We start from the raw sequence: 12645 nt of genomic DNA, 5'->3' as shown, positions 1-12645 counted from the left end.
GGATAACTATTGAAAGCCACGCAGTGCATATCATAACTGCACATATAGCGGTGCATAACGAGATAGTTTTCTCGTTAGAACGAAAAAGCTATCTCATTAGAACGGGAAACTTTCTTGTTCTTTCAAGATAACTTTCTAATTTTAACAGGATACTGAATTAATTTATCACATCTGGCAGTTCCATAAAAATCATATCCTAAAACTAAGGATGTTTTTGACCGGCCCCCGTACTTTAGGATTAACTGGAGTATCACAATCCAGGACCGCTTCTTTAACCAGGAGGACACTATTCAATTCAATTCGATTCAATTTTATTTATATAGCGCCAATTCATGAAACATGTCATCTCGAGGCACTTTCCAAAGTCAAATTCAATCATATTATACAGATTGGTCAAAAATGTCCTATATAAGGAAACCAGTTGATTGCATCAAAGTCCCGACAAGCAGAATTCACTCCTGGAGAAGCGTAGAGCCACAGGGAGAGTCGTCTGCATTGTCCATGGCTTTGCAGCAATCCCTCATACTGAGCAAGCATGAAGCGACAGTGGAAAGAAAAACTCCCCATTAACAGGAAGGAAAACCTCCGGCAGAACCGGGCTCAGTATGAACGGTCATCTGCCTGGACCGACTGGGGGTTACAGTTGGTCGAGTGCTCTCCTAGAAGCACTAGGAGAGCTTTTCAGCTGAGCAGGGGTTTTCTAGCAGCGCTGCTCAATCTTTTCATCCAAGATCGGAGACAGGGATGGGGTGCTACTGTCGAGCCCTCAGTTTTTCTTTTCTGGTTAGCAAGTGGCACATCTTACAGAGTGGTCTTAAGAGTGTTTGGGATGCCGCAAGCGTCCATGTCATTGTCCACAGACCCATAGAGGAGGTAGTGGCCATTTGCCATCAGCTCATCTACCTCCCTAAACCCCTGAGGACCTGGATGCAGTGTCCCATGGGTCTGCAGGGCTGGTACACCACAAGCAAGCTATTCCCATCAATCATCCTACAGTTTGTGACCATCGGCGCTGCTTCATTGACACGTATGTGGACTGGCCTGGGTCAGTGCGGGACTCCAGGTTGCTCTGCCACAGCCCACTGTACAATCAGTCCATCCTCCTCCAAGGCATTTCATCCTTGCAGATGGAGGTTACCCATGCCTCCACCAGAGTATTCACTCCCCACGAGAGAACAGGACAAGGCGTGGGAGCTCAACACTTCTACAGCCATCATGCCAGGGCACGCTCTGTAATAGAACATGCTTTTGGAATAAGGAAGATGTGATTCCAGGTCATCTTCCTGGAGGTGCTGGAGGTGCACCACACCGTTGTACCTCATGTAATTTATGACCCAGATGCATTGTTACACATTTATATACTCATATCTATACAGATATAAGAAGGCACACTCATACGCTTTTAAAAATTTATCTCTTGTGATAATAACATACGCCATCCTCCACAGCATCTGTCTTGGTGTCGATGACATCTCAGCCCTGGAGGAAGCTGTGGAAGAGGATGAGGAGGAGCTCAGGTTGGAGGCAGTCAACGGTGCGCTGTGGCCGGATTAAACTTTCAGCCCAGGTTTCTGCCCTGGAGGCGATACAACCAGACAACGACTACTGTGTAAAGGCAAGTTTAATATTATGCATCCGTTTTTTTATTGGATTGCAAATTGTCATGCTGCATACTGTCTTCAAGTTTTACTGCAGTAGTTATGTTTTGTAAGCACAGTCTCCTACTTTTGCATCCTTCTGATTACATCAGCGATGTAAACGTCCTATTCAGGAAGCATCAGGGGTCTCATTTATAAAACATTCCGTAGAATCCATACTAAAAGTGTGGGTACACCAAGAAAATCACAGCCTCTCCCCGAGCTCCAGTGCTTTAAGTGGAAAGAAGTGCTGGTACTCTCCTTTTTTTTGGGTGGGTGGGTGGTGGGGAGTCAGATTAAAATCATCGTTATAGTAATCATAATAATAGCATATTTAAAATGAAAATGTTTAAAGCATTTTGTTTTATATAAGCAATATGAAAATATTTGAACATCTCTCTAGTTTCTCCAGTGGTGTCCCCCTCCATCAGCCCAATATGTAATTGAATGGTGAAAAAAGGTTCCTAAGCTACAGGTGATACTTTAACGGAGTCATGTATTGATGAATAGAAAAAAGGTTGGCAATGGGAATGCTGAAAAAAACCTTGCAAAAAATATTCTTTTTTTTTACTGTTGTAGACGAAAAATAGCAAAGCATCTTTCACGTGCAGAATGCAACACTCGGAGTCTATAATACGGACATGTCCCGGGAAATACGGACGTTTGGTCACCCTAGCTGAAACCATGTTCCCTTCTAATTCTCCCATTTCCAAGGTTTTCCAGCGGTGCCACTGCGCAGCAATACACGCGAGTGTATTTGACTGTCCCGAGGATCGGAATTGAAAACCACATGACTGCAGTTGGATATACTTGTACAAATGCAGCCTTCCAAGGATGCAGCCCCTGAATTTGGACACATCCAACATGTGTTTATGGTGCCTCGGAATTTGAAACTATTTTTTTTAAGCCATGCTGAACTCAGCTGAACAACTGAACACGAACCGTTAAACAATAATAGGTGGCGATCTTTTGTTGCTCATTTAGCCACTTTGGCACTGTTGTTAAAACAATGACAATAACATTGTTCTCTGCAGTATTTTGTGCATATAAACAGTGCTGAAACACTGAAAAGTAGCACATGTATGAGTAACTAAATTTTACATAAATAATAGGGAACTGCTAAAAACAGAATGAAGTTTTATTCAATGTTGCTGCAAGTAGCAGTCATCATGAATGCCGAAGTTTAGTATGGTCCTGTTGCACCGACTTTCCAACTCGTAATTCCGACATTAGGGCCCGTTCCAGATGACTCCGAGCTTGGAAATTCCCCTACAAGTGAAACACAGCATTATTTATACTACATATAAACTACTTCATGTTTCCCTTCAGTGAATGTGAGTGAGACAATGGAATCCAAGGATGTTACTGTAACTGCTTGCTATTGCATGGGCTCAGGTTTTTATATGTATGTTTTGATTAATGCAAATTGCAATGCAGTGGCATATCTTCTAATTCAAGGATTCCGTAATAATACTTTCATTTAATTTATAAAAAAATACATTTCAATTAATTTTATGTATTTTATGAGGCGTAGTTGATAAAAGCAATCCATTTTTTCTCACATGAAAACCATGAAATGATTAGATTTCCAAGTAACTCAGTAGAAGCATGCACATTTTATTAAAAAATAAAGATGGAGAAGGGGACAGAGCTGCTACACACATAGAAACCTTGTCCTGCTCTATCAATCTGTTCTGTGTCATCTCCCTGTCTCATATATCACAGCAGGCTCCTGCTCAGTACATGGTGTACAAGGACTGATCTCTGGGAACTCTGCTCCTGCAGCATCAGCTGCAGACTGGGAGACATATACATTTGGAGAAAAAGAGCAGCAAATAACAGACTTCAAATTCCGTTGGTTATTCTCAAAGAGGGCAGCCATGTCATAATTCAGGAGACCAAAGGACACTGAATTTGCTTTGCAAAATAATTCACACCCACCAAAACACTTTCACATTTTGTCGTTTTTCAAGCACAGTCATAATTGTATTTTATTTTAAAACAAAGTAGAGCATAATTGTAAAGGGAAAATACAATCCTACATAATTTCTTAAACATACTTTACAAACAAATATCTGAATGTTGGGGTGCACATTTGTATTTTACACCGCTTAATCAATACTTTCTAGAATTACCCTTTGCCTGCTGTTACAGATGAAAGTCTCTTTCAGCTTTGCACATAGAAAAAATAAACTTTCTGACAATTCTTCTTTGCAAAATAGCTCAAGCTTGAGATCATCTGCAGACACAATTTTGTAAAACTAGCCACAGATACTCCATTAAATACAGGTCTAGACTTTGACTGGGCTATTTGAATGAAAATGATATGATCAGCTCTGACTGTTTGTTTAAGGTCATGATGTTGGAAGGTGAACCCCATCCTAGTCTCAAGTCTTTCAACCTGCAACAGGTTTTCTTCCAAGCTTGCTCTGTATTTAGCTCCATCCTTCTTCCTATCACATCTCTCCAGTTTTCCTGTCCCTTTAGAAGAAAAGCATTCCCACAGCATGATGCCGCCACTCCATATTTTAAGATGGTAGTGATGTGTTCATGGGTAATGCGGCATGTTAGGTATCTGCGACATCCAGAGATTTACATGTAGCCTAACAAGTTTAATGCTTGTTTCATCAACCAATAGTTTTCCTGTTAACAGAATTAGGTACTAGATACCTCTAAGCTGCTTCTCTGATTAACGTTTATCCTGCCATCCCTGCCAGTTTAGGAGGACGGCCATGTCTTGGTTGGTTTTGATGTTCTGCCATACTCTTCAGGCTTTTAGGTGATTGAATAAACCTTAAATTGTTTTAGAACTGCTCTGCGACAGACTGGTGACATGTCCAGGGTGTACCCCGCCTCTCGCCCAGTGAACGCTGGAGATAGGCACCAGCACCCCCCGCGACCCCATGAGGGATAAAGCGGGTAAGAAAATGGATGGATGGATGGATGGATGTTTTAGAACTTAATCCTGCACAATTAGTTCCCCACAGTTTACTTTTCTTTCCTTTTATTCTATTTTCTTTTCTCATCGCTAATAATTGTGTGTGTTTGCCACTGTCACATCTGAATTTCCCCATTGAGGAACATTAAGGGAATTCTTATCTTATCTTATCTTATCTTATCTTATCTTATCTTATCTTATCTTATCTTATCTTATCTTATCTTATCTTATCTTATCTTATCTTATCTTATCTTTCTCCCTGACCTGTATGCTGTATTCCTTGGTCCTCATGATGCTCTTTGTTCCCTAATGTTCTCTAACTAACCTTAGAGGCCTTACAGAGCAGACATATTCAATATAATAACATATAGGTGGACTCTACAGAGTTGGTCACACTGGCTTTAAGTAAGGGGTCTCACCAAACACAGCAACAGAATTATCACTGTAAAGGCATTTCAGTGCAAAATGGACTTTACAGATGCCTAAATTCATAAAGGTCTGAAAAGTTTGTTATTAACTTGGCCTTCTCAAATAGTTTTAATCTGTACTATACAGACTCTTCAGACCAACTGATCAGGTCCTCATCAGAATATTCTTATAAACGTAACTCCCAGATTTTACTTGAATAGTTAAGGTTTAACAGGCCTAACTAGTTAGGCCCAGTGGTGCAGTGGGTAGCGCTGGTGCCTTGCAGCAAGAAGGTTCTGGGTTCAAGTCCAATCCTGGGTCTTTCTGCATGGAGTCTGCATGTTCTCCCTGTGCATGTGTGGGTTCTCTCTGGGTACTCCAGCTTCCTTCCACAGTCCATAAACCTGACTGTTAGGTTAATTGGCATCTCTAAATTGTCCTTAGCTGTGATTGTGTGAATGGTTGTTTGTCTCTGTGTTGCCCTGCGACAGACTGGCGACCTGTCCAGGGTGTACCCCGCCTCTCGCCCAGTGAATGCTGGAGATAGACACCAGCACCCCCCATGTTCCCATGAGGGACTAAGCAGTTTGGAAAATGGTGTTTTCCAAACTGCTTAGTTTGGAAAACACCAAATACCTTTGGTACAACTATGCTGAATCACTGTAACACACTTTACAACAGAATCAGTGATTCCTGTGACTTTCAGCTTCTGTGTGTACTGCTGCTTTTCCTTTAACAAACATAGAAAGGTTTGACCACATTTCCCTGCACTGCTTGCCTGTACCTTTTAGGACTCATTTAATTTTTTTTTTCTCAAAGCTCTTGATGACCTTGCCCAACCCTAACTGTCCGAGCTGCTACATCCCTAAACATCCTTCCATCCCCTCAGGTCATCTGATCAGCTGCTCCTGAGTGTGCAGAGGACGAAGCGTAAGCTTAGAGGAGACCATGTGTTTGCTGTAGCAGCCCCTGAATTATGGAATCATCTTCCCTCGGACAACAGGCCTGTCTGTTTTTAGTTTTTTTAAACCAATCTCATCTCTCTGACCTGTGACACCATCTGAGGTGTTTAATTTTTTTTTTTTAATGATTCAATTTTAAATGTTACTTTTATCTATTTCCATTTTACTTGTTTTTGACTGATTGGTTTCTTATTTAATTATTTTTTGGTAATCAATTTCATTATTGTATCACGTGACTGCTGTTTCCTTTATTCTCTGTACATCACTTTGATCCTGCGGGTGTTTAAAGGGCTCTATAAATAAACCTAATATAGTAGTTTATGGTATGGAAATGTTTCTAATTTATTTTACCATAGACATAGGTTTGGAGATAATATCTAATTCTGAAGATCTTATCAAAGATTAAAATACACATTCCCTGAACTTAGTGTAGGTGTTTCAGTATTTGGACTCCATGTATTTCTGTTGAGTGGAAAATACCCTGAGTCACTGCTGCTGCTTCTCACAGAAACTAAATGGAGCTCCAATTTAGAGCATGAACCATTTTCATTCATATGAATTATTTACATGGGACTTCGCATTTTGTTTCTGCAGCACAGCACTGCATGAATTCCGAATTTGTGATCTGTCACTGGCAGCTGCAAGAAAAACCTCAAATACAGCATCCAAAAACATTTCTGCAGAATCATAAAATGCTTTACAGACGCAAAGAACAGCACGCGTCAGAATGTGATGAAAAACAGTCCAGTTTTTAGAATGCTTTAAAAAGCTTCAGAATAATTTTTTAATAAAAACACAAAATGCACGGTTTGCATTGTGTTCCACCTCCATAGCATTGAATCAGAGGTGTGGATATGCTTTGTCTAGGTGGTGTACAGAAAAAAATGTGGGCTTTACCGATAATTGGCAAACATTTTGAGATTAACCTGGTCTGATCCAAACAGACGTCGTCCATCCCACTTCGGACAGAGCAGCTCCTCTGTGTAGAATTTGATTGTATTTATTAGTTCTCCAAAATGCTGACAGCTCAATGGAGGTTCCTGACAGCGCAGGAGGAACCTTGGAGGCTGCCGGTGACAGGGCTCTTGAAGGCTAGTGTTGCCGGAGAAGGGCTCGGGGAGGCCGGCGATGCCAAAGTGTTGCTCTAGGACATCTACAATGCCGGTCCAGGATTATTCAAGGTCAATGACATCTCAAGGGGAGTCAGAGACATCTGGAGAACTGCTTGTCAGGCTTGATCCCTTGCTTGAGCTGGGAAAGCTTGATCCCAAAGCTTGGTCTCTGAGCAGAGTTTGGTGTCAGACATGACCTGGAACTTGGTGTCAGAAGTGACCAGGTTCTTGACAGACTTATACTTGACCCATGCAGAAGCTTTGGATTGGGGAACCCACTCAGAAGCCCCTGAAACTTGACAGGGTGCTGGGAGCTCACAGCAGACTGCCAAGACAGCAGGTGCTCCCACCTGGATGCTGTCCTCTGTAAACTGAGGAACGTGGATGAGAGGTGGGTCCACCTACACCCCCCATAGAAGAATGAGTAATGTGGATGAGAGGTGGGTCCACTTTTAACCCCCACCCCCCACCCCTGCCACCTACCCCCATCCCCATCAGAAGACACAGGAACCTGGAAATAAGGCTGGTCCATGTGGACTCCCTCCTCTCTGAACTGGACTTGAGGTGCAGATGGTGTAGAAGATAATGGCTGGCCCTGGAGATGATGCAGGTGCTTGGACTTTCTGTGACAAAATCTGAGACATGTAGATGTCCCTCTATGACAGGTTCTGAGGCATACAGCTGACCCTTGGTGGCAGGCTCTGAGTTTCCCAGAAGGTGTGGTGCAGCAGGACCAGCAGCAGAACTCTGGGGCGAAGGAGATGATGGGCTGCAGTAGAATGCAGCTACTGCTGCCTCATAATCTTGTTCCAATTCCTTGACTTTCTTAGCCAAGTCAAGGAAACAAATGGAGAATTACTTATATAATAAATGAAACAAAACATTTCCAGGATTTTGTTAAACTTTGAATATAATTTATTTTACATTTTTTTTAACAGATTCTTTTCTTTGGAGATAATTTCTGCTTGTGTGAACGCAAACAGTAGAAATTTAAATTGGTTTGGCTCCAATAATCATATACATCATTCAGTGCTGCAGGGGTTATGAGATTTTCCACCTCATCATTGTGGGGCTTAGGGTTGTGGGGATGGTGGCATTGAAGTGGTGCGAACCTATAGATAATTGCGTTTATTGTCGCAGGTGATTTTAATCATTCAAATTTAAAGTCAGTGGTACCGAAATTTCACCAGCATGTTTCCTGTCACACCAGAGGAAAACCCCTCTTCCTCTTGCGACACCCCTCCCCCACCTGGGTCAGTCAGATCACCTTTGTTTGTTCCTCACCCCCAAACATGCACCTCTCATCAATCGTGTGAAGCCATCAGTGAAGACCATCAAGGTGTGGCCTGTAGGAGCAGATTCATCACTTCAGGAAAGGTTTCTACACACAGACTGGAGGATGTTTGCTTCTCAAGCCACCAGTGGCTCTCACACAGACATTGACTGTTATGCCTCCTCTGTACTGGGTTATATTAATACCACTATCGACAATGTAACAACCCAGAAGCAGATCACCACGTACCCAAATCAGAAGCCATGGATGAACGGGAATGTGCGACTCCTATTGAAGACACGCAACACTGCCTTCAGATCAGGAGATGCACAAGCCTATAGCTCAGCCAGAGCAAATCTGAAAAGGGGCATCAAAGAGGCCAAGTACTGCTACAAGCTTAAGATAGAGGGACACTTTTCCAATGCTGACCCCCGACGCATGTGGCAGGGCATTCAGACCATCAGTGACTATAAACCCACTCACTCCACCTCTGCAGCCACTGATGTCAACTTCCTGAATGAGCTGAATGACTTTTATGCTCGCTTTGAAAGAGACAACAGTGAAACTGCCACCAAGCTCAAATCCTCAGCCGACCACCCGCCAATCACACTCTCCTCCAAAGATGTCTGCAATGCACTGAGCAGGATCAGCACGCACAAGGCAGCCGGACCAGATAACATCCCTGGACGTGTACTCAGGGCATGTGCGGAGCAGCTCGCTGGGGTTTTTACAGGTAACTTTAAATAAATTTATTCCACACAAACTACAAAGGAAATTATAAACTATATAAACAGTACTAATTGGCTTCATACTTTAGACGACTCTCCCTGTGTCTCTACGCTTCTTCAGCACTCTAGGGACCACCAGCAGATCTACTGGTGGTCCCTAGAGTCTCTAAAAGTAGAATGGGAGGCAGATCCTTTAGCTATCAGGCTCCTCTCCTGTGGAACCAACTCCCAGTTTTGGTCCGTGAGGCAGACACCCTGTCTACTTTTAAGACTAATCTTAAAACTTTCCTTTGTGACAAAGCTTCTAGTTAGAGTGGCTCATGTTACCCTGAGCTACCTTTATAGTTATGCTGCTATAGGCTTAGGCTGCTGGAGGACATCAGGGTCTATCTTTCTCACTCTGCTGAATTCTACTGTTCTTCAGTCTACTGCTCTCCAGTTTTGCATTGCATTACATTGAAATGACTGTTGTCATTTCTGCTTCTACTTCTGGCGTTCTGTTAACTGTAACATCATCCAGAGAAGACAGATCACCCGCTATTACCATCTAATGTAGAACAGATTCCTGGATCAATGTGTGCTTCTGTGCTTTTTTGTCTCTCTTGCTGTGTCTCTGCTCTGTCTTCTGTAACCCCCAGTCGGTCGAGGCAGATTATCGTTCAACCACTTAATTGATTTCTGCCTAACATTGACACATTAATAATGATCATTAGCCATTAATATTGCAAATAAAAAAAAAACAATGTCCATTACATAAAACATAACAAATGCACATTACATAAATACAGATTAGTTCAAATATATTCTGAAAAACATCCTATCCGACATACAGATATACGTATAGATGTACATAATAACATGTTAAAAACTGCTACCTGGAACAGTCAACATATTCAAATTACTGAAATTACCCCCATATTTACCATTACCATGATTGGGAACTACACATCTTCCACCATCACCTTGAACACTGGTGTGCCCCAGGGATGTGTATTGAGCCCCCTGCATTTCACCCTATTCAACCATGAGTGCAGACTGTTGGAAGTGATGAGAGGTTTGTATTTAAAACTAAATACAAGCCTGCTGATTGTATTTAGTTTTAAAAGCATGGCAGCCATTTTGAATACTGAACTCAAACATGTTCTGCACCATGTAACTTCACCATTCAGCCCAATGCCAGCTGGGGGTGTTATTGTTGTATTTTAACTGAAAAAATAGTTGGATCTGTGAAAAATCTGCCTTACAGGTAGAAAAAGAACATTATCCAGCCTAGAATCCAGTATGCCATGTGCCTGCCACACATGTAGCTCAAAGAAATTTTAATACACAATGTATTAACAACTCTGACATGAGCATTTTATTAAACCAGGGACACACATTGTGCTGTACACAATGTATCTATATTAGTGGACTACCACTAGCACTTAACAACAATTAGCAACATGCTTTACTTGGATATGATATAATTCCCAGATTGAACTTTAACTTCTGAGACAAAGTAAACACAACATAAAGTACTTGTTCGTTGTTTATTTTTCTACTTCTTTTCTACTGTGATTAGAAATTCCACACACCAACCGGATATTTAATTGACTAGTGCAGATGCAGAATTTTCATGAATGAGCTGGTCAGCAGTGAACAATGGATCTACAACTTGAAACAAATGCAAATGTTTGCACTGTGTGCGTGTATGTGTTTCTGTGTGTTCCTGTACTTGAAGCTGAGCGAGAACAGTTTTTGTTCATTTTACAAGTAAAGTGAGGACCTTTTATCCTCACGTTTTTTCTGGGCTAGGGGTTAGGTTTAGCACTATGGTGTCAATTAAGTTTAGGTTCGGGTTAGGCCCAAACCGGTAAAGGTTTGGGTCAGGGTTAGCTCACAGAAAGGCTTGAAGATGAATGGAAGTCTATGGAAGTCAAGGGACAGTTCTCACTATTTGCATTAAACAAGGATATGTGTGTGTGTGTGTGTGTGTGTGTGTGTGTGTGTGTGTGTGTGTGTGTGTGTGTGTGTGTGCGTGCGTGTGACCTGCAGGTGTGTCCACATCAATTCCACATCAGGTTTGTCTCAGCAAGTTTGGAGGTTTATTTAATGTCATAGCAGCAAGTTGTATTGTAAAGTAACAAAGACATACACACTTGTAAGACCATCAATGAAGTCAACAAAGTTTGCACAACATTTCTGTCTTCAGTCATGGTTTATGCTGCCTATCTAATTCTGACTCTCTGGTCTAACTTAGTGGTAAATATCCCTTGTGTGTTTCATAAAAGTGGTGGGAAGCAAACACTTTGAATGCACATGTTGATGAGGGCTTCATATCTGCCACAAACCAGGACAAGTACAGCCACAGGAAAATACTGCTGCTCCTAATTCTCTTACAAAATATGTTTTGCAATGACCGTATGACATGTTTCCAGTGGATTAGAATGTCCTCTTGTGAATCACTGTTAGAGCAGATTGCATGACATGGCACTTATGTAAAAACTAAACAATAGCTTACAAATGAAAGCACTGGATTCTTATGTCAAAATGACAGCAGTGTAGAGAGATACACCAAGATCCTCATGTCAGTGGATGAAAACAGTGCTGCATCTCAGATAGACTTTTGGTGTTTTGTCTTTGAAAGGAAGACATTTTAGAAGCCATTTTTACAGAGGAGAGGTGCAGTACAACAGGATGGAACATGGAAAACAACAGCGTAACAAGAGAATCTGAAAAAGCTCTGAGCTGCTGCCTGTTCCTGCACAGTGGATGTGGAGCTCCTCCTTTAAAATGGAATTCAAACTGCATTTTATTGACACTGCACAAAGTTTATTTATACTCAGATGTGTAAAAAGAAAAAAATCTCACATGACAAACAAGAAGTGGACCAATGCCTGTTCATCTCAGCATTCACAGTATACCATACCTTATGCCACCTGGAGCAGGCTGGTTAGGTTTGTAATACATACATTTAGCTCTTCTGTCACAGACACACTGAGCACTCAATCAGCTAAATCAACCAGATCTTCTTGGGGACAAAACTCCTGAATCTCACATGAATAAATATAGGCATAAAAAAATACAAGGCCCACCGACAGGATGTCCTGCTGCTGCTCCTCCTTGGTAGATGGTTTTTAATAGGACTAGATACTGTACTGGTGTATTTATATATACACTCTATGGTAATTAATAGTGAGTCCTAATTTGCATATCTTTTATTTAAATGTGATAAACATCAATACATGTTTCACTTTGTGGCTTAAAATAAATGCTTAAGTTTTACCCACTTCTGTTATGAGCTCAGAGTTGTTTTATTTAGAGCACAGGGTTTACTGGTATACATACAAAGTTAGGTATATACAATTCGTGACAGTTTTTCAATGAACTTGCCTGCTGTGGAGAGGCTCCAGTCGGTTTAAACTCTAAATGAAAGGACATGGGGGAAAGAGCACGGCTTCAGGGTGTTACAATTTAGGACACCACAGACTTGTCTGGTGGTGATTGAACATTTCACAGCTGATATCAGTACATTCTGTGGAAACTAAATTTGCACTAACACACTACAGACAGCGAATGGGCTGTTTGGCTTTGGAAAGCTGCCCCCA

Source organism: Fundulus heteroclitus, chromosome 11 (genome assembly GCF_011125445.2).
Source record: "Fundulus heteroclitus isolate FHET01 chromosome 11, MU-UCD_Fhet_4.1, whole genome shotgun sequence".
Taxonomy (NCBI): Eukaryota; Metazoa; Chordata; class Actinopteri; order Cyprinodontiformes; family Fundulidae; genus Fundulus; species Fundulus heteroclitus.
The sequence above is the reverse complement of the archived record's forward strand: the minus strand, read 5'-3'. Positions refer to the sequence as shown.